At 43.4% G+C, this 21870-nt stretch overlaps 1 protein-coding gene across 3 annotated transcripts in view; it reads right to left on the reverse strand.

The window, feature by feature from the left end:
* The window catches only part of PIWIL1 (piwi like RNA-mediated gene silencing 1), a 394474-nt gene that overhangs the window by 3986 nt on the left and 368618 nt on the right, over window positions 1-21870 (reverse strand). The window lies entirely within an intron of this gene.

A 21870-nucleotide genomic window follows, 5' to 3' on the forward strand; every position in this document is an offset into this window, starting at 1 on the left:
GCAATTTCTTCCGAGTACGGAAATACCCCATATGTGGACGTAAAATGCTCTGCGGATGAACTACATGGCTCAGGAGTGAGAGAGCGCCATGTACATTTGAGTCCTAAATTGGTGATTTGCACAGGGGTGGCTGGTAGTAACAGCAGTTCTGACATGAACAAAAAAAAAAAAACATTTGACCCCATTTTGGAAACCACACCCCTCACGGAACGTAACAAGGGGTATAGTGAGCCTTAACACCCCACAGGTCTCTGACAAATTTTCGTTAAAGTTGGACATGAAGATTAAAAATGTGTTTTTCCCCCCTAAAATGCTGACGTTACCCCAAATTTTTCATTTTCACAAGGGGTAATAGGAAAAAAGCCTCCCAAAATTGGTAACCCCATTTTTTCTGAGTAAGAATCTACCCCATATGTGAATGTAAAGTGTTCTGCGGACGAACATCAATGCTCAGAAGAGAAGGAGCACCATTGGGCTTTTTGAGAGAGAATTAAGCTGGAATTGAAGGCTATGTGCGTTTACAAAGCCCCCATGGTGCCAGAACAGTGGACCCCCTCCACATGTGACCCCATTTTGGAAACTACACATATTCCGGTATAAGTTAACGGCTATTTATCCCCCCCCGGCGACACAACCCGGCTCACAGCACCCCCGCCCAAGGTAATTGCCGATACCAATAACGTCCAAAATCGTGAATATCAGCCGATAATATGTTGATCCCTAGTGGGGGGTTCCACTGTTCTGGCACCACGGGGGGCTTTGTAAACACACATGGCTCCCGACTTCCATTCCAACCAAATTCTCTCTCCAAAAGCGCAATGGCGCTCCTTCTCTTCTGAGCATTGTAGTTCGCCCACAAAGCACTTTACATCCACACATGGGGTATTTCCATTCTCAGGAGAAATGAAGTTAAACATTTTTATTTTTTTACGTCCCAATTTTACAGAAGTGGGGTGTTAAGGCTCACTATACCCCTTGTTACGTTCCTTAAGGGGTGTAGTTTCCAAAATAGTATGCCATGTGTTTTTTTTTTTTTACTGTTCTGGCATCATGGGGGCTTCCTAAATGCAACATGCCCCCCAAAAATCATTTCAGCAAAATTCGCTCTCCAAAAGCCCAATGTTGCTCCTTCCCTTTTGAGCCCTCTAGTGTGCCCACAGACCACTTTACATCCACAGGGATGTGGAAATCCTATCGCCCGACGCCCGGGACAAGTAGTTTTGGGCACCGGGCAGGTGAATTGTTTATAGATTTAGCCCTGTATCGGGATAGCAGGGACAGACCGACTTCCCCCTTATTTTTCTTTAATGTCGGTGTGAGGCGCAGGAGCCGATGGAAGTCTAAACCTCACACCGGCACTCAGAGTGTATGGAGGGGGCGGCGGCCTCCAGCTGACTGCAGAGCCCCCTTATCTCCCCTCCCGGAGGATGGAGGACGCAGCTCAGAAGACACAGCAGGGTGAGAAAAAGAATGTAGACAGCTCCGTGCACAGCTCCATCCCCCGCACACAGCTCTATCTCTCCCCCTGATCTGTCTCCACAGGACCTAATCCACCACGGGGAGGTTGCTAGTTTGCACGGGGAAAACACAGAGCGGGGGGTGAGGGGGAGGACGGAAATCTCACCTCACACCGGCGGTGACTACAGCTCTGATGTCCACTCATGGCCGGCTCAGGTGAGGAGGCCGAGAATGCAGGCGGCGGCAGGAAGGGTGGTTGTATATGTATGGTGTGAGTGTATGTAATGTATGATGTGTGGGCAGCAGCAGGTGTATGTATGATGTGTGCATATGTATAGTGTATATCAGTGTTTCCCAACCAGGGTGCCTCCAGCTGTTGCAAAACTACAACTCCCAGCATGCCCTGGGCATGCTGGGAGTTGTGATTTTGCAACAGCTGGAGGCACCCTGGTTGGGAAACACTGGTGTATATGTATGGTGTGAGTTTATATGTGATGTGTGTATGATGTCTGTCTATGTGGGATGTGTATGTAAGGTATGATGTCTGTCTGTGTGTGATGTGTATGTAATGTATGATGTGTGTATGATGTCTGTCTGTGTTTGATGTGTATGTAATGTATGATGTGTGTATGATGTCTGTCTATGAGTGTGTATGTAATGTATGATGTGTGTATGATGTCTGTCTGTGTGTGATGTGTATGTAATGTATGATGTGTGTATGATTCTCTCTGTCTGTGATGTGTATGAAATGTATGATGTGTGTATGATGTCTAAGTGTGATGTGTGTATGTATGTGATGTATGATGTGTGCATATGTATGGTGTGAGTGTATGTGTGTATGATGTCTGTCTATGTGTGATGTGTATGTAATGTATGATGTGTGTATGAGGTCTGTCTGTGTGTGATGTGTATGTAATGTATGATGTGTGTATGATGTCTCTCTGTGTGTGATGTGTATGCAATGTATGATGTGTGTATGAGGTCTGTCTGTGTGTGATGTGTATGTAATGTATGATGTGTGTATTATTCTCTCTGTGTGTAATGTGTGTGTAATGTATGATGTGTGTATGATGTCTGCCTATGTGTGATGTGTATGTAATGTATGATGTTTGTATGATGTCTGTATGTGTGATGTGTATGTAATGTATGATGTCTGTCTGTGTGATGTGTATGTAATGTATAATGTATGTATGATGTCTGTCTGTGTGATGTGTATGTAATGTATGATGTGTGTATGATGTCTGTCTGTGATGTGTATGTAATGTATGATGTCTGTCTGTGTGATGTGTATGTAATGTATAATGTATGTATGATGTCTGTCTGTGTGATGTGTATGTAATGTATGATGTGTGTATGATGTCTGTCTATATGTGATGTGTATGTAATGTATGATGTGTGTATGATGTCTGTCTGTGTGATGTGTATGTAATGTATGATGTGTGTATGATGTCTGTCTGTGTGATGTGTATGTAATGTATGATGTCTGTCTGTGTGATGTGTATGTAATGTATAATGTATGTATGATGTCTGTCTGTATGATGTGTATGTAATGTATGATGTGTGTATGATGTCTGTCTATGTGGGATGTGTATGTAATGTATGATGTCTGTCTGTGTGATGTGTATGTAATGTATGATGTGTGTATGATGTCTAAGTGTGATGTGTGTATGTATGTGATGTATGATGTGGGGTGGGCAGCGGCAGGTGTATGTATGATGTATGCATATGTATGGTGTATATCAGTGTTTCCCAACCAGGGTGCCTCCAGCTGTTGCAAAACTACAACTCCCAGCATGCCCTCGGCATGCTGGGAGTTGTAGTTTTGCAACAGCTGGAAGAACCCTGGTTGGGAAACACTGGTGTATATGTATGGTGTGAGTGTATGTGTGATGTGTATGTAATGTATGATGTCTAAGTGGGATGTGTGTATGTATGTGATGTATGATGTGTGCATATGTATGGTGTGAGTGTATGTGTGATGTGTGTATGAAGTCTGTCTATGTGTGATGTGTGTATGATGTCTAAGTGTGATGTGTGTATGTAATGTATGATGTGTGGGGGGGCAGCGGCGGGTGTATGTATGATGTGTGCATATGTATGATGTATATGTATGGTGTGAGTGTATGTGTGTACGTAATGTATGATGTGGGGGGGGCAGTGGCGGGGGTGTGTGTATGTATGATATGGGGGCAGTGGCTGGTGCATGTATGATATGTGTATACATGAATGTTTTGTATAGGAGCGGACTGTCACGTCGGGCATTAGGGCAGTTGTGCCATCTAATTTTATTTATTTTCAGTGGCACCCGCACTAAGCTGCGCCCCCAGAATCCCACCCTTCATACTCGCCCGCCGACCAAGAGCCCCACAGATGCACGCAAACACGCCCGAACCAAAACTACAGCTCCCAGCATGTTGGACCATAACCTAAACTGTAGAACTATAAAGTGTAACATGCTGGGAGTTGTAGTTTTGGTTCGGGTCAGCTGCAGAGCCATAGGCTGCATTAGGGCATGCTGGGAGTTGTAGTTACTAACTGCAATTCCCAGTATTCCTTGACACAGACTATGGCTCTGCAGCTGACACAAACCAAAACTACAACTCCCAGCATGTAACACAATAACCTTACCTGTCCTACTATACAGTGCAACATGCTGCAACACCCACACAACCATAAGCTGTATCAGGGCATGCTGGGAGTTGTAGTTACCTAGTAACTAAATGCAACTTCCAGCATTTTCTGACACAAAATGCAGCACATAAACTGGAGAAGCAGAACACCCCCCCAGTAACACATAAGTCCCTATTGAGACTGAAAAATAGTGATAAAAATATTTTTAAAAGTGCGTATATACGTGAATAAGCCCCTTTCCTAATGAAAGTTTCCAATTTTCTTTAAATAAAAATAATGTACAAAAATAAACATAAGTGGTATCGCTGCATGTGGAAATGTCCAGGCTATTAACCCCTTAAGGACATAGGGCGTATCCATACTCCCCCGTTTCCAAGTCCTTAAGGACCGAGGGCATATGGATACGCCCTGAGCATTTCCGGCCCCCACCGCTAGCCGGAGGGGAGCCGGATGCCTGCTGAAATCGTTCAGCAGACATCCCGGCATATCGCCCAGGGGGGTCATTATGTCCCCCCATGTCGGCGATTGCCGCAGATCGCTGGACAATTCAGTCCAGCGATCTGCGGCAGATTCCGGGTCAATCGGGTCTCCAGTGACCCGATGACCCGGAATTACTGGCTGATCGGGGCCGTCAGAGACGGCCCCGAACAGCCATTGCCAGCAGGGGTGAGGTGGCACTGGTGCCACCTCACGATCGCCCTGATTCGTCGGCCGGATTACCGGCCGACCAATCAGGGCACCTGCTGCGGGTGTCACTCCCGCAACCCGCTTCGCCCCTCTTCCGGAGGACGTGAGCGGGAAGACGACCCCCGGTGCTGGGGACCCCGATCCCCGGCGTCCCTGTTGGGATCGGGGCCCCAGGAGCAGCGGCGGCGGAGACGACGAGGGACTGACCTGTGCTGCTGGATCGTTGGAGGTGAGTGACAGCCTCCTGCTGTTGCTTAGCAACAGCTCCCAGCATGCAACAAGGGCATGCTGGGAGCTGTAGTTATGCAACAGCAGGAGGCAGACCACCACAACTCCCAGCATGCCCTTATGTAGTTTTGCAACAGCTGAAGGCACATTCTTTCTATGTAAAAGTGTACCTTCAGCTGTTGTGTAACTACAACTCCCAGCTTGCACAATCAGCTAAAGTGCATGCTGGGAGTTGTAGTGGTGCATCTGGTGGTTGCATAACTACAACTCCCAGCATGCCCTGAAGGCACACTGAGTTAAGTAGTAAACCAGTGTGTCTCCAGCTGTTGCATAACTACAATCCCCAGCATCCCCAGCCAATGTAGTATGCCTCCGGCTGTTGCATAACTACAAGACCCAGCATGCCCTTCCGCTGTCCGTACATGCTGGGGGTTGTAGCTTTTGCAACAGCTGAAAGTACACTGGTTGCAAATCACTGAGTTTGTTACCAAACTCGGTGTTTCACAACCTGTGTGTCTCCAGCTGTTGCAAAACTACAACTCCCAGCATGCACTGATAGACCGTACATGCTGGGAGTTGTAGTTTTGCAACAGCTGGATGTTTCACCCCCCAATGTGAATGTACAGGGTACACTCACATGGGCGGAGGATTACAGTAAGTATCCGGCTGCAAGTTTGAGCTGTGGCAAATTTTCTGTCGCAGCTCAAACTGCCAGCGAGAAACTACTGTGAACCCCCCGCCCATGCGACTGTACCCTAAAAACACTACACTAACACAAAATAAAATAAAAAGTAAAAAACACTACATATACACATACCCCTACACAGCCCCCCTCCCCTCCCCAATAAAAATGAAAAACGTCTGGTACGTCACTGTTTCCAAAATGGAGCCTCCAGCGGTTGCAAAACTACAACTCCCAGCATGCACTGATAGACCGTCCATGCTGGGAGTTGTAGTTTTGCAACAGCTGGATGTTCCCCCCCCCCCAATGTGAACGTACAGGGTACACTCACATGGGCGGAGGATTACAGTAAGTATCCGGCTGCAAGTTTGAGCTGCGTCAAATTTTCTGCCGCAGCTCAAACTGCCAGCGAGAAACTACTGTGAACCCCCGCTCGTGTGACTGTACCCTAAAAACACTACACTAACACAAAATAAAATAAAAAGTAAAAAAACACTACATATATACATACCCCTACACAGCCCCCCTCCCCTCCCCAATAAAAATGAAAAACGTCTGGTACGCCACTGTTTCCAGAACGGAGCCTCCAGCTGTTGCAAAACAACTACTCCCAGTATTGCCAGATAGCCACTGACTGTCCAGGCATGCTGGGAGTTTTACAACAGCTGGAGGCCCCCTGTTTGGGAATCACTGGCGTAGAATACCCCTATGTCCACCCCTATGCAATCCCTAATTTAGGCCTCAAATGCGCATGGCACTCTGACTTTGGAGCCCTGTCGTATTTCAAGGCAACAGTTTAGGGCCACATATGGGGTATCGCCGTACTCGGGAGAAATTGGGCTTCAAATTTTGTGAGGTATTTTTTGCTATTACCCTTTTTAAAAATGTAAAATTTTTGGGAAAACAAGCATTTTAGGTAAAAAAAAAAATTTTTTTTTTTTACATATACAAAAGTCATAAAACACCTGTGGGGTATAAAGGTTCACTTAACCCCTTGTTACGTTCCCCGAGGGGTCTAGTTTCCAAAATGGTATGCCATGTGTTTTTTTTTTTTGCTGTCCTGGCACCATAGGGGCTTCCTAAATGCGGCATGCCCCCAGAGCAAAATTTGCTTTCAAAAAGCCAAACGTGACTCCTTCTCTTCTGAGACCTGTAGTGCGCCAGCAGAGCACTTTTCACCCCCATATGGGGTGTTTTCTGAATCGGGAGAAATTGGGCTTCAAATTTGGGGGGGTATTTCCTGCTATTACCCTTTTTAAAAATGTTAACATTTTGGGAAACCAAGCATATTAGGTAAAAAATAAAAATTTTTTTTTACATATGCAAAAGTCGTGAAACACCTGTAGGGTATTAAGGTTCACATTACCCCTTGTTACGTTCCCCGAGGGGTCTAGTTTCCAAAATGGTATGCCATGTGTTTTTTTTTTGCTGTTCTGGCACCATAGGGGCTTCCTAAATGCGACATGCCCCCAGAGCAAAATTTGCTTTCAAAAAGCCAAATGTGACTCCTTCTCTTCTGAGACCTGTAGTGCGCCAGCAGAGCAATTTTCAACCCCATATGGGGTGTTTTCTGAATCGGGAGAAATTGGGTTTCAAATTTTGGGGGGTATTTTCTGCTATTACACTTTTTAAAAATGTAAAATTTTTGGGAAACCAAGCATTTTAGGTAAAAAAAATATAATTTTTTTTACATATGCTAAAGTCGTGAAACACCTGTGGGGTATTAAGGTTCACTTTACCCCTTGTTACGTTCCCTGAGGAGTCTAGTTTCCAAAATGGTATGCCATGTGTGTTTTTTTGCTGTTCTGGCACCATAGGGGCTTCCTTAAGGTGACATGCCCCCCAAAAACCATTTGACGCTCCTTCCCTTCTGAGCCCTCTACTGCGCCCGCTGAACAATTAACATAGACATATGAGGTATGTGCTTACTCGAGAGAAATTGGGCTACAAATACAAGTAAAAATTTTGTCCTTTTACCCCTTGTAAAAATTAAAAAATTGGGTCTACAAGAAAATGCGAGTGTAAAAAATGAAGATTTTGAATTTTCTCCTTCACTTTGCTGCTATTCCTGTGAAACACCTAAAGGGTTAATACACTTACTGAATGTCATTTTGAATACTTTGGGGGGGTGTAGTTTTTATAATGGGGTCTTTTATGGGGCATTTCTAATATGAAGGCCCTTCAAATCCACTTCAAACGTGAACTGGTCCATGAAAAATAGCGAGTTTGAAAATTTTGTGAAAAATGTCAAAATTGCTGCTGAACTTTGAAGCCCTCTGGTGTCTTCCAAAAGTAAAAACTCATAAATTTTATGATGCAAACATAAAGTAGACATATTGTATATGTGAACCCAAAAAAAATATATTTTGAATATCCATTTTCCTTACAAGCAGAGAGCTTCAAAGTTAGAAAAATGCAAAATTTTCATTTTTTTTATCAAATTTGGTGATTTTTCACCAAGAAAGGATGCAAGTTACCATAAAATGTTACCACTAAGTTAAAGTAGAATATGTCACGAAAAAACAATCTCGGAATCAGAATGATAACTAAAAGCATTCCAGAGTTATTAATGTTTAAAGTGACAGTGGTCAGAATTGCAAAAAACGCTCCGGTCCTTAAGGTGAAAAAGGGCTCGGTCCTTAAGGGGTTAAAATATAATGTTAATTAAACCGTACGGTGAACGGTGTAAATATTAAAAATAGTCCAGAATTGCTCATTTTTGGTCACTTCATATGAGAAATTTTTTATAAGGTGATTCAAAAAGTTACATCTAGACTTTTCTGGGCTTGCCTCGGGTGTAAAAGGAGCTAGAGCTCTCCCGCCTCTAATAGCCTGGCATGCTGCGATCGCCTATTAAACCATTAGATCACCGCTGTCAGCAGTGTCTAAAGGGATCTTCTATCCATCCCTGGTGGTCTAGTGGGGGGATCAGACTATTTTGGTTGAAATTATTTCATCTACCAGGACAAGTGGATTTTCTTGAGGGACAAGTAGATTGTGTTCCGCTTTAGTCCCTTGGACAAGTAGTTTTCTTTTTTATTTCCACACCCCTGCATCCACAATGGGGTTACAAATTTTGTGGGGAATTTTTTCCTATTACTCCTTGTGAAAATGAAAAGTTTGGGGTAACACCAGCATTTTAGTGTTAAAAATAAAAATTTTCATTTCCACGTCCCACTTTAACGAAAGTTTGTCAATCACCTGTGGGGTGTTAAGGCTCACTATACCCCTTGTTACATTCCTTGAAGGGTGTAGTTTCCAAAATTGTATGCCATGTGTTTTTTTTTTTTATACTGTTCTGGCATCATGGGGGCTTCCTAAATGCGACATGCCCCCCCAAAACTATTTCAGCAAAGTTCGCTCTCCATAATGCCATTGTCGCTCCTTCCCTTCTGAGCCCTCTAGTGCACCCACAGAGCCCTTTACATCCACATATGTGGTATTTCCTTACTCGAGAGAAAATGAATTACAAGTTTTGGGGGGCCATTTTACCTTTTACCACTTGTAAAATGAAAAAACAAAATGGGGCTACAATAACATTTTAGTGTAAAAAATTTAGATTTTGACTTTTCTCCTCCATTTTGCTGTTATTCCTTTGAAACACCTAGAGGGTTAAAGGGGTACTCCGGTGAAAACCTTTTTTTCTTTTAAATCAACTGGTGGCAGAAAGTTAAACAGATTTGTAAATTACTTCTATTAAAAAAACCTTAATCCTTCCTGTACTTATTAGCTGCTGAATACTACAGAGGAAATTCTTTTCTTTTTGAAATGCTCTCTGATGACATCACGACCACAGTTCTCTCTGCTGACGTTATTAGAATAATAATAATGCTTTATTTATTGTTGTCCTTAGTGGGATTTGAACCCAAGTCCCCAGCACTGCAAGGCAGCAGTGCTAACCACTGAGCCACCATGCTGCACTTAGCATACATCTGCTATGCATCTGCTATGCATGGTTGCTAAAATGGACAGAGATGTCAGCAGAGAGCACTGTGTTCGTGATGTCATCAGTGTTCCAAAAAGAAAGGAATTTCCTCTGTAGCATTCATCAGCTAATAAGTACTGGAAGGTTTAAGATTTTTTAATAGAAGTAATTTACAAATACGTTTAACTTTCTGCCACCAGTTGATTTAAAAGAAAAAAGGTTTTCACCAGAGTACCCCTTTTACAAACTTTTTGAATGTCATTTTGAATACTTTGAGGGGTGCAGTTTTCATAATTGGGTCCATTATAGGGAATTTAAAACATAAAGACCCTCAAATTCACTTCTAAACTTAACTGGTCCCTGAAAAATTCAGATTTTGACATTTTTGGGAAAAATTGGAAAATTGCTGCTATACTTTGAAGCCCTCTGATGTCTTCAAAAAGTTAAAACCTGTCAACTTTATGATGCAAACGTAAAGTAGACATATTGTATATTCCTTAAAAGCAGAGCGCTTCAAAGTTAGAAAAATGCTAAATTTTCTATTTTTTCCTGAAATTTTTCACCAAGAAATGATGCAAGTACCGACACATATTAACCACTAACATAAAGTAGAATATTTCACGAAAAAACAATCTCGGAATGAAATTTATAAGTAAAAGCATCCCAGAGTTATTAATGCTTAAAGTGATAGTGGTCAGATTTGCAAAAAATGCTCCCGTCCTTAGTGTTATAATGGGCTCCGTCCCCAAGGGGTTAACCCCTTAAGGACCAGGCCAATTTTCACTGTAGGACCAGACCGTTTTTTTGCACATCTGACCACTGTCACTTTAAGAATTAATATCTCTAAAACGCTTTCACCGAATATTCTGATATTGTTTTTTCGTGACATATTCTACTTTATTTTGGTGGTAAATTTTCGTCATTGCATCCTTTTTTGGTGAAAAATCCCAAAATTTCATGAAAATTTCGAAAATCTTGCATTTTTCTAACTTTGAAGCTCTCTACTTGTAAGGAAAATTGATATTCCAAATAAATGTTATATTGATTCACAAATACAATATGTCTATTTTATGTTGGCATCATAAAATGGACATATTTTTACTTTTTGAAAAAATTTGAGGGCTTCAAAGTACAGCAGCAATTTTCAAAAAATTCATGAAAATTGCAAAATCTGAAGGGACAGATGTTACAGAACTACAACTCCCAGCATGCCTGGGCAGTCTAGGCATGTTGAGAGTTGTAGTTTAGCAACATCTGGAGGGCTACAGTTTGGGCACCACTGTAACAGTGGTCACCAAACTGTGACCCTCCAGATGTTGCAAAACTACAACTCCCAGCATGCCCAGACCGCCTTTGGCTGTCTGGGCATGCTGGGAGTTGCAGTTTGGCCTTCCTAGTGGTTGCTACAGTAAAGATCACATTACTTTCACTTTCATTACCCCACCCCACGTCGCTTTCCTACCTGAGCCAGGATCCAACAGTCTGCAGAGATGATCAGCTGTTCCCAGGCATCTTCTCCTGCAGGTACCGACCTCCACCTTCTCCCCATGTTCCCCACGACATCCAGGGGTGGGCAGAACGGGGGGTTGCCATGGCTACCCACTGTCCTGCTCTGCCATTGGTCAGAATCAGTCTGACTAATGGCAGGGGATAGGAGGAGATTGCAGCACTGCGACCTCACTCCTACCCTGCAAGATGATCTGGGCTGTCACTGACAGGTTAGATCATCACTATTTTCCAGGCTGATCGGGTCACCAGAGACCCGGGGGGAGGGGCAGCGTTTGCCTCGGACGCCTGCTGAACGATTTCAGCAGGCGTCCGGTTTCGCAAGCCGCCCGTACTCATACGTGCCTGGTCCTTAATACCCAGGGATGTACTCATACGTGCCTGGTCCTTGAGGGGTTAAGGACCAGGCCAAGTTTAATTGTAAGACCAGAGCATCTGACCACTGCACATCTGACCACTGTCACTTTAAAGGGGTATTCCAGGCAAAACCTTTTTTTTATATATATATCAACTGGCTCCGGAAAGTTAAACAGATTTGTAAATTACTTCTATTAAAAAATCTTAATCCTTCCAATAATTATTAGCTTCTGAAGTTTTCTGTCTAACTGCTCAATGATGATGTCACGTCCCGGGAGCTGTGCATGATGGGAGAATATCCCCATAGGAACTGCACAGCTCCCGAGACGTGAGTCATCAGAGAGCAGTTAGACAGAAAAGAACAACTCAACTTCAGAAGCTAATAACTATTGGAAGGATTAAGATTTTTTAATAGAAGTAATTTACAAATCTGTTTAACTTTCCGGAGCCAGTTGATATATAGAAAAAAGTTTTGGCCTGGAATACCCCTTTAAGCATTAATAATTCTGGGGTGCTTTTACCTTTCATTCTGATTCCGAGACTGTTATTTCGTGACATATTCTACTTTATGTTAGTGGTAAAATATAGTCGATACTTGCATCATTTCTTGGTGAAAATTCCAAAATTTTATGAAAAAAGTTCTCTGCTTGTAAGGAAAATAGATATTCCAAATAAATAATATTTTGATTCACAAATACAACATGTCTACTTAATGTTTGCATCATATAGTTGACATGTTTTCACTTCTGGAAGAGATCAGAGGGCTTCAAAATTCAGCATCAATTTTCCAATTTTTCACAAAATTTTCAAAATCGGAATTTTTCATGGACCAGTTTAGGTTTGAAGGGCTTTCATATTAGAAATACCCCATAAATGACCCCATTAAAAAAGCTGCACCCCTCAAAGTATTCAAAATGACATTTAAAAGGTTTGTTAACCCTTTAGGTGTTTCAAAGGAATAGCAGTAAATTGAAGGAGAAAATTCAAAATGTTCTTTTTTTTTTTTTTAAAGAAAAGATTATTAAAGATTTTTTCATAAACTCGTACAACAGAATAATGCGTAGAACAGAACAATACAATGATAGAAATCAGCAGTGTACATCATCCAGGTACATCATACTCAGTACAAATATCCCAGTTAGAATTGGATAATCATAGTGAGACCGCACAGATTAGATGGAGTCAGGATGGATCATCACTACCCACGAGGGCGGATGGGGATCAACTTGGCTGGACATGGATGCTCCAGCAGGAGAGACAGAGAGAAAAGGGTAGAAGGAGACAAGGAAGTGGAAGTAGCAGGGAAGGAGAGAGGGAGGTGTGGAGTGGGAGGAGAAAAGGAGAGTAACAGGCAAGTCCAAAAGCGTCATACCCCACGGGCCGACCATCCACCAACGACCCTGAGGGCTCCACGGCTGAACACCACCAACAGTATGCATACAAAGGCGGCCTGAATGCTATGGACTGTGGGTAGTGTGCAATGAGAGGAAGTCGGGAGATGCGACAAATTGTAACCAAGGGCCCCATATATGATGAAACTTGTCTATGTTGTGTTTAGTGTCCGCCGACAATTCCTCCATTCTACAAATGTAGGAGACTTCCCAAAGCCAGGACGAGAGGGTTAGGGTGATTTCCAGAGGCGTGGAATAACCGACCAGGCCGCTATTAACCTCTTAAGGACTCAGGGCATACCTGTACGCCCGGCGTGACCCCGCATCACACAGGGTCGGTCCCGGCTGCTATTCATAGCTGCTAACAGCCCGCGGCACCGATCGTTGTGCTGCGCGCTATTAACCCTTCAGACGCGGCGGTCAAAGTTGAACACCGCGTCTGAAAGTGAAAGTAAACGCTTCCCGGCAGCTCAGTCGGGCTGATCGGGAAATCGTGATAAAATCGCGATGTTCCGATCAGCTGGGACGCAGGCGGAGGTCTCCTTACCTGTCTCCATGGCGTCCGATCGGGGTTTGATTGCTCCAAGCCTGAGCTGCAGGTTTGAGCAATCGAGCCCCTATCTCACTGATCCGTGCAAAGCTATGGCTTTGCAGGGATCAGCATAAGAGATCAGTGTGTGCAGTGTTATAGGTCCCTATGGGAGCTATAGCACTGCATAAAAAAAACCTGTGTAAATAAAAATAAACATATGTGGTATCGCCGCATACGGAAATGTCCGAACGATAAAAATATATTGTTAATTAAATCACACGGTCAATAGCGTACGCGCAAAAAAAATCAAAAGTCCAAAATAGTGTATTTTTGGTCACTTTTTATATCTTGAAAAAATGAATAAAAAGCGATCAAAAAAAAGTCCGATCAATACAAAAATGGTACCGATAAAAACTTCAGAACACGGTGCAAGAGGAAAAAGAAAAAAGTTATAGGGGTTAGAAGATGAGAATTTTTAACATAGAAGTTTTCCTGCATGTATTTAGGATTTTTTTCCGAAGTACCACAATATCCAACCTATATAAGTAGGGTATCATTTTAACTGAATGGACCTATAGAATAATGATAAGGTGTTATTGTTACCGAAAAATGCACTGCGTAGAAACGGAAGCCCCCAAAAGTTACAACATTTTTAAAAAATTCTATTTTGTCGCACAATGAATTTATTTTCTGTTTTGCCGTGGATTTTTGGGTAAAATGACTAATATCACTGCAAAGTAGAATTGGTGGCGCAAAAAATAAGCCATCATATGGAATTTTATGTGCAAAATTGAAAGCGTTATGATTTTTAGAAGGTGATGAGGAAAAAATGCAAAAACGGAAAAACGCTGAGTCCTTAAGGGGTTAAGAGGAAGTGTAATAGTTTGGATTGATGATTAGGCAGGGAAGGGGGAAGGATGGAGAGGAGAAGCACCTCTGATGTCTTGGCAATGTTTCTGTCCACTTGCCGCGACGTAATATCGAGCATCTGTGCCCAGAAATCATCAAGGGCCGGGCAAGTCAACCATATATGTGTCATGATACCAATACATAATCTTCATTTTTTTTACACTGGCATGTTCTTGTAGACCCAGTTATTGAATTTTTACAAGGGGTAAAAGGAGAAATATCCTCTCAAAATTTGTAACCCAATTTCTCTCGAGTAAGGAAATACCTCATATGTGTATGTCAAGTGTTCGGCGGGCGCAGTAGAGGGCTCAGAAGGGAAGGAGCAACAATGGGATTTTGGAGGAGTTTTTCTGAAATGGTTTTTGGGGGCATGTCACATTTAAGGAGCCTCTACGGTGCCAGGACAGCAAAAAAAATAAAAAATAAAATAAAAAAAATAAAATAAAAACAGTGAGCCTTGACACCCCACAGGTGTTTTGACGACTTTTCGTTAAAGATGGATGTGCAAATGAAATTGATATTTTTTCACTAAAATGTTTTTCCCCCAAATTTTACTTTTTTTTTTTTTTACAAGGGGTAATAGGAAAAATGCCCCCCTAAATTTGTAACCCCTTCTCTTCTGAGTTTGGAAATACCCCATGTGTGGACATCAAGTGCACTGCTGGCACACTACAATGCTCAGAAATGAAAGAGTCACATTTGGCTTTTGGAAACCAAATTTTGCTGAAATGGTTTTTGGGGGGCATGTCGCATTTAGGAAGCCCCTATGGTGCCAGAATAGCAAAAAGAAACCCACATGGCATATTATTTTGGAAACTACACCCCTCAAGGAATGTAACAAGGGGTCCAGTAAGCTTTAACACCTCACAGGTGTTTGACAACTTTTTGTTACTTAAATTTGTAAATGAAATTTTTTTTAATTTTTACAAGGGATAATAGGAGAAAATGACCCCCAAAATTTGTAACACCATCTCTTCTGAGTATGGAAAAACCCCATGTGTGGATGTAAAGTGCTCTGCTGGCAAACTACAATGCTCAGAAGAGGAGGAGCGCCATTGAGATTTTGGAGAGAGAATTTGTCTGGAATGGAAGTCAGGGGCCATGTGCGTTTACAAAGCCCCCCCCGTTGTGCCAGAACAGTGAACCCCCTCACATGTGACCCCATTTTGGAAACTACACACTTCACAGAATTTAATAAGGGGTGCAGTGAGCATTTGCACCCCACTGGCGTTTGACAGATCTTTGGAACAGTGGGCTGTGCAAATGAAAAATTACAGTAGCAGACCTACAACTGTTTCAAAACTACAACTCTCAGCATGTACTGACAGACCGTGCATGCTGGGAGTTGTACTTTTGCAACAGCTGGAGGCACACTGGTTGGAAAACCTTCAGTTAGGTTCTGTTACCTAACTCAGTATTTTCCAACCAGTGTACCTCCAGCTGTTGCAAAATTACAACTCCCAGCATGTACTGATCACCTTAGGGCATGCTGGGAGATGTAGTTATGCAACAGCTGGAGGTACGCAACTACATCTCCCAGCAGGCCGAGACAGCTGTTTGGGCATGCTGGTATTTGCAGTTTTTGCAACATCTGGAGGGCTACACTTTAGAGACCACTGCACAGTGATATCCAAACTGTGGCCCTCCAGATGTTGCAAAGCTACAAATCCCAGCATGCCCAGACAGCAAACAGCTGTCTGGGCATGCTGGGAGTTGTAGTTTTGCAACATCTGGAGGGCTACAGTTTAGAGACCACTGTATAGTGTTCTCCAAACTGTAGCCCTCCAGATGTTGCAAGGAAAGAGTGTTGGGTGCGAATATTCGCATTTCAATTTTTTTATCGCAAATTTGCGTCTATATTCGCTATATAGTCGAAATTCCCCACCCCCTCACTGTTTTCTTCCTCAAATTCACGAATATTCACATATGCAAATATAATGAATATGGGAAATTCGCTAATACAGGACGAATATTCATCTATATATTTGCGAAATATCACGAATTCGAATATGGGCAATGCCACTCATTACTACTAGGCAACTCACCGGCTTCCGTATGATCCAGGGAGCAGCATAGCCGTCCTCTGAAACCACCGCCGATAAGTAAGTGGACCTTCGGCGCTGGTCCCGTTCTGCCCGGACAACAGTGGATAAGCCCGATCTGCTATTGGTCGTCACTTCTGATAGGAGGGGTGGTACCCCTGCCACCTCACTCCTATCCCTTCAGGGGGATCGTGGGTGTCTTGGACAACCCCGATCCCCTTTATTTTCCTGGTCACCCGGAATCGCCGACATGGGGGGTCTCAGAACCCCCCCTGGGTATTTGCACGGGGTGCCTGCTGATAGATATCAGCAGTCACCCCAGTCCGGTACAGGTACACCATTGGTCCTTAAGTACCAGGGAGTGAAGGCGTACCTGTACGCCCTTGGTCCCTAAGTGGTTAAAGGGGTCCTCCGCCCCAAACATCTTATCCACTATCTTAAGGATAGGGGATAAGATGTTAGATCGCGGGGGTCCCAACGCTGGGGACCCCCACAATCTCCGGCGCGGAACCCAGTCATTCGGCGCACAGTGAATTCCACTCCGTGGCTGATGACTGTTGATGCGGCCGTCGCGCACCCTCCATTCATTTCTATGGTAGGAGGTGTGATGGCTACGTCATAGCTGTCATGCCTCCTCCCATTGACATGAATGAAGGGGGTGTGCCATGACATTCCGTACCGCTGCCGTGGGTCCCCAGCGACCTAACATCTTATCCCCTATCCTTTGGATAGGGGATAAGATTTTTGGGGCGGAGTACCCCTTTAAGTGGTTAAGGGTATTAAATTATAAAGGTCCATACAATTACAATGATACACAATTTATAGGTTGTTTTATTTTACTACTTGTAAAAAATGATAACTTTTTGTGAGACAATAAATATGCTTAACCCCTTAAGGACTCAGACAATTTTATTTTTACGTTTTCGTTTTTTCCTCCTCGCCTTCAAGCCATCATACCCCCTCCCATAGACTTCCATTGAGGTGGCGGGGCTATGATGTTACGAGCTCCTGGCACCGGCTCCAGCGTTCGGAACAGTTTGTTCCAAACGCTGAGCATCGGAGTACCCTTTAAAGGGGTACTCCAGTTCAAAACATCTGCTGTGCGGTGGGGAGTATATCTTGTTGAAGGGTAGCTCCCACCATCCTATTTTTTTTTTCTGTCCCTGCCTATTGCCAATCTATCCCTAACCCCCTCCCTGCTTTTAATTTGTATTTTTACTATATTAAAAATGCCTTTTGTCTGCCTGGCAGTGTGCTCACTACCAAGCAGACTTCCCCAGCAGGCACCACGTCACTGATGCCTGCTGGGGGGGGGGACTTCTGCCCTTAGTTCATCTACACAGGGTGTCTCCAGCTGTTTCACCACTACAACTCCCAGCTTGCCCTGACATCTACTGGCTGTCAGGGCATGCTGGGAGTTGTAGTATTGAAACAGCTGGAGGCACCCTGTGTAGATAAACTATTAGTTACTTACAAGCGGCGCTAGACCGCCCCCCCCCCCCCCGCTACCGCGCTAGCCCGTTCCCCCCCCCCCCCCATTACACTTGCAGTTACTGCATAGTCCGGCTGCAGGTGTGCAGGGACAGCGGCGGCGATGTGCGGGAGGAGTGGCCTCCCAGCCAGTGCGCTCGCGCCCGCCTGTCTGATTGACAGGTAGGGAGCGAGTGCAGCCTAACTGAAGAAGGACTGATTGCCACTCCAAAATCAGTCCTTTTTGAGGCGTGACGTCACGCCAGGCTGCAGCATTCCTAGTGGCCGGTTTTTAAATGTAAATTAAACCTTTTTAATGAAAAAAAAAATAATAATAAAAGTATATTAGAGATATGTTGTAGCACATAAGTACTACAACATATCAAAAAATAAAGTTGGTGACAGTGCCCATTTAACTTGTGAACTGGAGTAATTTTGTGTGAATATTTCAACTTGCACATAGAGGGTTCACTGTTACTAGTTTAAACAGACTTTAACCTTTTTTTTTTTTTCTCTCTCTTCACTCTGCCTGTAGGGGTAGGGGTAGAGTGGACACAGGTGTATAAATTTTAGGTTGGGACTCTGAGCATGCTCTGTTTTGAGTGGGCTCTTTAAAAGTGAAACTGAAAGAGAGTTAGAAAACTGAGAGTTTGAAAGTTACTTTGCTTACACTGTAGAGTCTTCAACTCGAAAAGGTCTACTAAATCCCCATAAATAGTATGGCCTCCATGTTGGAAAATGTTGTCCGGTGTACATCCTGTTCAATGTGTGCAATCCTTGAACAGCAGTTTGAGGGTGCATATTGTTGTGCGAGATATGTGCTAGTTGTCCGTCTGGAGGCCCAGATCCTGGATCTAGAGGAGCGACTGGCAACATTGAGAAGCACTGACAACATGGAGAGGAGTCTCCTGCTCACTGAGCAAGTACTCTCTGGGGTAGAGGTGGGGGAGGATAGTGGGTCAGAGGTTCAGGACAGTCAGGCAGTTAGCTGGGTTACAGTTAGAAAACGGGGTAAAGGGTCAGGGAGGCTAGTCCTGAACTGACACACCCCAACAAGTTTGCCCTGTTGGCGGATGAGGGGGATGCCATTTCAGAGCTAGCAGTACTGCAACAGGACTCTGCCTCTGACCGCCATGGGGGTGTCTGCTCCCATAAGGAGGGAGGGAGGAGTCCAGGGCAGGCTAGACAGGTACTGTTAGTGGGGGACTCAATTATTAGGGGGACAGACAGGGCGATCGGTCACAAAGACCGGGATCGCCGAACAGTGTGTTGTCTTCTTGGCGCTAGAGTTCGGCACATCGCGGATCGGGTTGACAGGTTGCTGGGTGGGGCTGGAGAGGACCCAGCAGTCATGGTACATATTGACACCAATGACAAAGTAAGAGGTAGGTGGAGTGTCCTTAAAAATGATTTCAGGGACTTAGGCTGCAAGGACCTCCAAGGTAATTTTTCTGAAATATTACCTGTACCACAAGCCACATCAGAGAGGCAGCAGGAGATCAGGGAGGTAAACAAGTGGCTCAGAAGCTGGTGTAGGAAGGAGGGGGTTTGGGTTCATGGAGAACTGGGCTGACTTCGCTGTCGGTTACCGGCTCTACCGTAGGGACGTGCTGCACCTCAATGGGGAGGGTGCAGCTGTGCTCAGGGAGAAGATCTCTAGAAGGGTGGAGGAGTGTTTAAACTAGGGACTGGGGGGGGGGGGGAGGGAACCTATAACATAGAGGGGGAAGACAGTGTAGATGTAGATAGAGAGGGGGGACTTAGTAATGTACCTGGGGGTGGAGCGGAGGGAGGGGTTAGAATAGTTCATATGGATAAGCTTCATAGGAAGAAAAAACATACACCATTGAATTGCATGATGACTAATGTCAGAAGTCTGTCCAATAAAACTGACGAACTGGAGCGGTCGATCTCAGGAAAATTATTACATAGCGGGTATAACAGAGACTTGGTTGGATGATACCTGTGACTGGGCGGTCAACATACAGGGTTATAGTCTATTCAGGAAGGATCGGACAAAACGGAAAGGGGGAGGAGTTTGTCTGTATGTGAAATCAAGTCTGAAGGGAGGATATATGGTAGGGGGACGATAATGTGGAGGCATTATGGGTAGAAATATATGGAGCTAAAAAATAAAAAAATTCTGATAGGGGTTTGCTATAAGTCACCAAACATAATGGAAGAGGCAGAAGATCAATTACTGAGGCAAATAAACAAAGGAGCAAATCAAAATGATGTGATAATAATGGGGGACTTTAACTATCCTGAAATAAACTGGGAGACTGAGACCTGTCAATCTCATAAAGTAAACAGGTTTCTGACTATAACTAAAGACAATTATATGTCCCAAATGGTGCAGAGCCCGACCAGAGGGGGCGCCCTACTGGACTTAATATTAACCAACAGACCTGACAGAGTAACTAATGTGCAAATAGAAGGACACCTAGGAAATAGTGATCATAATATAATACATTATAACTTGTTCTTCAATAAGGGAATCTCTCGAGGGGCCACAAAAACAATGAACTTTAGGAAGGCAAAGTTCGATCAACTCAGAGAAGCCCTTAACAATATAAAATGGGAGAATGTCCTCAAAAACAAGAAAACTGACACTAAATGGGAGACTTTTAAAGATATCTTAAATTATCACTGTAATAAATATATACCTTATGGGAATAAAAGGGTCAGAAATAAAAGAAAACCAATATGGATGAATAAAAACATTAAAGGGGCAATAAATGACAAAAATAAAGCATTTAAAATACTAAAACAGGACAGCAGTGAAAACGCATTAAAAAGCTATAGAGAAAAATGTAAAATATGTAAAAAAAAACAAATAAAAGCCGCAAAAATAAATACAGAAAGACTCATTGCCAAAGAGAGTAAAACTAAACCCAAAATGTTCTTTAACTATATTAATAGCAAAAAGGCCAAAAATGAAAGTGTGGGCCCCTTGAAAAATGATGGGGAAGAAATTATAAACGGGGATCAGGAAAAAGCAATTATATTAAACAAATTCTTCTCCACTGTATTCTTTACTGTAAGAGCAGTGAGACTGGAATTCTCTGCCTGAGGAGGTGGTCATGGTGAACTCTGTAAAAGAGTTCAAAACGGGTCTGGATCCATTTTTGGAGAGTAATAACATTACTGGTTATGTATTCTAGATTTATAGGGACAGAAGGTTGATCCAGGGATCTATTCTGATGCCATATTTGGAGTCGGGAAGGAATTTTTATCTCTAGTATGAGTTTTTTTTTGCCTTCCTCTGGATCAACTCAGTAGGGATATAGGTTGAACTTGATGGACTCTGGTCTTTTTTCAACCTCATGAACTATGAGGGACATTTATCAATGTTTCCTTATGTATTCTTTTTTTTAGTAATTTTTTCCTTACTTTTTTTTTTTGCTTATGTGTGACTTATTTATCAACTGGTTTCAGCCTGTTGATAATTTTCTTTCACGTAATCAATTTTTCCTTTTTTACTTTGGTAGTAGCTTTTTCTGCTCCATGTTTAAGCTGGAGTAAATTTAGTCAATTTTTAACCCTGTTGCGACTTTTTTTTGCGCAGTTGCGACTGTCGCAGTTAATAAATAACTGACTACCCGTAGTCCATTTTAAAATTATTACTACGTAGTTAATTTTTGGAAAACTTGCTTTTATCGCCTTCCAGTCAAAATGTCGCACAAAAAATCGCGTAGTCGCAGTTGCGACAATTATAGTAAAGAAAACCTGACTAAACCCGTTGATAAATGTCCATATATGTTACTATCTTATCCCCTATGAAAAGGATAGGGGATAAGATGTTATATCGTGGGGGTCCCGCCGCTGGGGACCCTCGCGATCAACTGGCCGGCAGCATCGGGGTCTGGAGCATGGGAGCTCCCGTTTTTGTGACGTCATGCAACGCCCACTCCATTTATGTCTATGGGAGGGGGCGTGATGGCTGTAGTCACCAGTCATCCGATACGGAGCTGAGTTCGCTCCGTGCATGGATGACCAGGGTTAAGATGTTTTGCGCTGGAGTACCCCTTTAACTCTCAAAACTGACCTCC

This window comes from Hyla sarda, chromosome 1 (assembly GCF_029499605.1).
Source record: "Hyla sarda isolate aHylSar1 chromosome 1, aHylSar1.hap1, whole genome shotgun sequence".
Taxonomy (NCBI): domain Eukaryota; kingdom Metazoa; phylum Chordata; class Amphibia; order Anura; family Hylidae; genus Hyla; species Hyla sarda.